This window comes from Acromyrmex echinatior, chromosome 15 (assembly GCF_024713525.1).
Source record: "Acromyrmex echinatior isolate Ae372 chromosome 15, ASM2471352v2, whole genome shotgun sequence".
In the NCBI taxonomy this organism is placed as follows: domain Eukaryota; kingdom Metazoa; phylum Arthropoda; class Insecta; order Hymenoptera; family Formicidae; genus Acromyrmex; species Acromyrmex echinatior.
The window spans coordinates 8,533,537-8,539,340 of record NC_141866.1 but is presented as its reverse complement, the minus strand read 5'-3'; the positions used below and the strand labels follow the sequence as shown (position 1 = coordinate 8,539,340).

The 5,804-nt window shown below is 27.0% G+C and overlaps 1 long non-coding RNA gene across 1 annotated transcript; it reads right to left on the bottom strand.

The window, feature by feature from the left end:
* Positions 1–4,581, bottom strand: LOC147907261 (uncharacterized). The gene is made up of 3 exons (XR_015547606.1): positions 3,632–4,581; positions 1,492–1,567; positions 1–1,072 (listed from the first exon to the last, which is right to left on the bottom strand). It is a non-coding gene; the product is annotated as an uncharacterized LOC147907261 (long non-coding RNA).
* Between the last annotated feature and the right edge of the window lie 1,223 nt (positions 4,582–5,804).

Below are 5,804 nucleotides of genomic sequence, written 5' to 3'. Positions count from 1 at the left end.
AAAATTTAAATTCAGCACTCATCAATTCGCGGTGTCCCTCGTCGTCCATCGATGTATTTTCCGCTGCAATTACATTTGCAACAGTCCGGCTGTGGTTCTGTAGCCTAGAGTATCCCTCCATCGTCTCTCGTTGCTTGCATTTCACTCTACTTCATGTAATACACTCACGACACAAGAAATTCAACACTGGACTACAATTTTAATGAATTTATATTTTAACGAATAAATAGTTTAATAATTCAAGACTTTAATAATTAACGAGTATTTACCGATATGATTGGATTTATTAATTATAGTTACAGTGTAAAATGTTAAAGTTTTATATGTCCAGTGTATTTTACATCACTTCATAAATAATACGCATTTGCGATGCAAAATTAATGATTTAATTTGAAAATTTATTGAAAACATTTATGACTTAAGTTAATAATTTTTTTAATGATAATCTATTGTAAAATATTTATAAATTGAATTTAGAGCATATTTTATTGCAGAATAAGATAATGTACATACAAATTCTCTTTTGTTGCTTCATAACATTTTTGTGATTATATTACTTCGAAATATATTTCTACGAAGGTCACTTTACTTCACAATATACTAGCGAGACTCAATTTCACAAATTCTTTGCAAATATTGTTTGATGAAAATGACAGAATCAAAATTTATAAAAAAAAAATCAGAATTTAAGAATTATAAAACAGAAAATAATAAATTTTTTATCACAATATACTTACAATTTAAATTTAATTTGATAAAAATCCACATCAACTAATAGATTTAATCATAAAAACGTTAATAACAAAATATAAAATAATAATATAATATATTCATACCATAAAAATTAGACTTACATTTTTTATAAATTTAGCTTTATGAATTTTTTTATGCTTTTCGATATGACCTATATTCTTTTTACAGTCGACACTTTTCATACAAAAATACACAACTACATGCAAAACTTTACATGCAAAATGAATCACACTGATTTCAGAAGTTATTTCGGCGGAAAAAACTATCACCTACTCACCGATACTGCCAAATCAGAATCCGGCACATCTCGTATTCAGGTCTATAATGAAAATATAATGTCAATTAGTTTTAAATTAAACAAATAAGTATAAGTTTTCTTTTATATGATTCTTTTATATGATGATAATCAAATACAATTTGTATATTCGCAAAAGTTTTGGAATTATTGTAAAATATTACGAATTAATTAATTGTATTATAAATAATAATTTTAAAAATTTGCAAAAAATATTTTTTAAATATGTGAATTATTAAAATAAAACTATATCAATTCATTATGCAGAGAAATGTATATTTTAAATTGTACATACATATATAGTATTTTTTAATATGTTTAGCGCATATTAATATAAATAATTATTTATAGTAGTTAAATTCTATAAAAGTATGTATATCTCAAAATAATTAAATTATATTATAGAATCAAGCATAAATGCTAAAGTAAAGATAAAAACCAACCTTCAAGCCGATCCTGCTTGGCCTGAACCGGATCCTTCAACTGCAGCTGCCAGATTCATAGGAAGTGTATCCATATCTACATTTAAAACAATAAATAATCGATTGACATTATTAATCTAATAAGATATTGATCAGCCTTATGATACTAATTTGTTAAATAAATAAGATATTTCTATTTGAGATATTTCTATATTTCTAAAATAATAAGAGAATATTTAATTTTAACTTGTGATCTGATTAAAAAGCTTATTTCTGAATTGTTCCAAATTCTTATTTTTAAAGAATTTGGAACAATTCAAAACTAGGTTACAGAATTGTTAAAAGCTTAAAGCTCTAATCCTTGTAAAAAAATATGACTAAAATAAAATTTTAAGTTTAAGAAAACTAAAAAATAAACTATTCAATTATATGATGAAACTGTAGCATATTGTAGAATTATAACAGTTGTAATAGTTAAGTATGCATAATATGAAATTTATTTTCCAATGAATTTTATTTAAAAAATTTGAACTGAATCCTGTAGTGCTGTACATCTGCATTCGTCGACTTTATAAGTTACATAAAGTTCATTATTTTTCACTTCAGTTCAGTCAATTACTCACGCGTTTTTGTAACATTTTTATTGAAGCATTATTTCAAATTAAAAAAAAATTGATTTCATTTAAAAATATATATTTGTATGTGTTAATATTTATATTAAATTGAATCATTATAACATTTAATAGCGTTAAATTTGATTAATATTAATGAAATTAATATTACATATACCTATTACTACTATATTATTCTTATATTTGTATTACAATTTTGAAAGTATCCAATAATTATCACAATATCATAATTTATTTTTATTTTATATAAAAAATTATATTTAGTTCAACGAAATTATGAAGAGTTAATATTAACATATATTACAAATACTTTGTTAATAATAATAGTAATGTATGTACAGAGAAAGAATTATCATATATTATCATTTTAATATTTTATGTAATATATTTGCAAAATTATTAAAAAAGAAATAGTAATAATCGATATATGTAAATATAAAATTCCGATGTATGCATTATATTTAAAACGATATCAAATATTACATTTATAAATAAATCATATAAAAATAAAACAAAATTTTAATGTCATATAAAATTTGTAAAAATTACTACATTCTTTTCTTGTAAAAAAAATTAAACTTTGAATAAAATGTTGAACAAATTGGATTAAATTATTAATATTAATTATAACATTAATTTATTAGCATTAAAATTAATTATAATATATTAATATCGATTCTTTGTACTTATTGTTAGCCAAATTACTCATTAAGTAAATTATCGTTTCCTCATCGAAAATATAATGGACTATAAGTACATCAATTAAGGTATTTTGAAATTTTAATGGACATTATGATTAGCAGCGTGCATTGCAACGTACTTACCATTATTTATATTGTGATACAATAAATGAATCGCTATAGGAATGCGTGATTAAAATTAATCGCGACTAATTGTTATATTTTATCTCCTTGCATTCCATTTAACGTTCGCAATGTTTGCGACTTGCATGCATCATCCTTATTTAACATTTGATAAACAAGAATGAAATGAGCATTGTTTAATGGAACACATCTTTATTATATTAGAGAGTTTTTGCAATACCGTTTATCCAAATACGGTGAACGCTAAAGTCAGGTTATCTTCTTAATAACTACTTAAGAAAAGGATAACCAGATATAATAATTTTAATGTTCACCGTATCTGGATTCACGTTATTGCATTTTTCATAATTACAAAGATTCTTTCGCTCCCAAATTTATGATTATCTCAACGAAAAGAAGTTAACCTGTCTCTGTCTCTCTCTTTCTCTATCTCTCGCCCCCCCCCTCTCTCTCTCTCTCTTACACGAGAACAAAATTAATTTTGAGGCTGAATAAATTAAAAGAATCTGACTAACCTCGCTTTCGAACAACTTTCTAAAGAACGTTAGCTTCTTGTATGAGGAAACAGGATCCGATAGGAAAGAATTGTCGCAATGAAATCGCAACGCTGCGTTGGGTAAGGAATCGTTTTATGCATGGCGACGGTGTTAGGTATAACTCAGCGCGTCGAATGTCGTGGCGACACGAGTATTGTGTACTGCGTACTATTGTTACTTGTGTTCTCTCGGCGGTTAGTGTTTATGTACGTCTCGTTCGGCATCTGCGTGACTTTGACCAGGCGCGCGTGGATCGCGCGATATATCTCGGCGGCCAGAACGACGTCCATCCCTACACTTGTCCGAATCGGAATGAGCATTGAACATACCGTTATGGCTGTGCCGTTCGGCGTACCGAGTCTCCCCCCCCCCTCTCCAATCTTTTTCGCGCGCGACGCGACGCGGCGCGAAAAACAGAGTGAATCAGATTAATTTAAACGCGTTCCTTCTCCGGATACATTCGTAACTAAATGCAAATTTCAATTGCGAGAGATATAGATCCGCTGTAATTATCGAACATGACTACTTAATTAAAAAATTCGTTACTATGTCGAACGTGTGTTTTATAGTTAATCTACAATGTGTATAACGAAGAAGAGAACTTTATTATATGCATTGTAAAATTTGTAGTAATTGTTAATTCATATAGAAATTATTTAAAAACATTTAAGATTCAGCCTCGACCGTAATAGGCATTAAATTCTTACTTGTTGTGTATTCACATTATGGTCTTAATAATCGTTTATTAGAATTATTAATTTACATAAAAAATGTGTTTATAGAGTAAGTATTTAATAAAGATTATTGTCTTTTGTTATATTAAATACTTTATCAAATTCTATTATGTATGTATGTACTAAATTATGACTGTTTTGTTGCATTTTGTATTTTGTTAATTATAAATTAGTTATAAATTATATATGTGTGTGTGTGTGTGTGTGTGTGTGTGTGTGTGTACATAAATACAGAGAATTTATTTCAAAATTTTATGTATGAAATATCTATATTTATTAATTCAATTGTATTATTTAATAAATTTAATATATCAAGATATATGAATTATATTTACGTTTTTAATTATTTTGATTAGGTCAATTATTTGATTCGTAAACAAATTTTTATAATATTAATTTAATAATTTCCTTGTGTGAAGTTTCATAAAAATCAATGGTTATTTCAAAAAAATTTTTTTTTAAATTATTTCAATAAATCTTTATTAATCTTTTAAATTAATAAAAAGATTGATAAATAATTATGTATACAATAAATAATTTTCGTTTTTAAAAATATTTTATCTTTATTTGAAAAATATACAATAAAAAATGTTGAATTAATGATAGCGATTTAATCTATGTCACACCGGCATTTTGTTAACTGAGATGTAACTGCGATCCACACGCGCAATACCGCACAATATTCGAGATATTCAAACCATGATAAGGACATATTGTTTGACACGTTCGATCGATTTATCGCCATTCTCGTTATTCGCTACTTTCGATGGCGCTGCTCGGTCGTCGACCCCTATTCGGTCGCGCGTTCCGATCAACGGCATTGGAGTCGAATGCAAATCGGGACCTTTAATTGGAAAGTGAATCCGACTATGGGTCACGATTATTCACGGCTGCCGGGTAGCAACTCAGTCCCGATACTCGTTCGTTCGCAGCCAATTGTTTCAAATCCCGCATTGTTCCAGAATCCGGATTAATTGGGTCTTACGGTCACGCTATTTAAGAAAACATTTTTGGAGCTTAGCGGCGTCAACGTAATTTCTCACTCAGCTCGACTGCGAAACCAATGCATATTTTAAACGTAATTATCTATTACGTGTTGTCTCACCGAAGTGAATCGTAATTTGTAATACATGTTTGCACTTTAACTAATAAATGAAGTCAATGAAAAATTCGACAAGCTGCGTTAACTGGATACACAATATAAAACATACAGATTTTAAATGATTAAAATCTTTCAAACAAAAATATTTAAATTAATATATAATTACTGTTATAATATTAGTAATAACTATATATAGTTCATCAACAAATATATATATGTTGGTACCAAAAAAGTGACTATAAAGTTATAGTTACTAGTATCATAAAAATGATTTTAATTATTATAATTTAACTACAATTTACAGTCATATATATATTTTTGGGACAATCATATTCATAAATATCAAAAATTGTTCTCAGTGCAGCTTCAGTTTAAAATTGTGTTTTAAAACTGACAAACAATCGGAGCGTACAGTTTGCACAGAAATTGTAAAAATCAACAAAAATATTACTAGGCATCAAGCTCCATTTTAATCGAATATGGTTCTATTCACTTATTTGTATTTT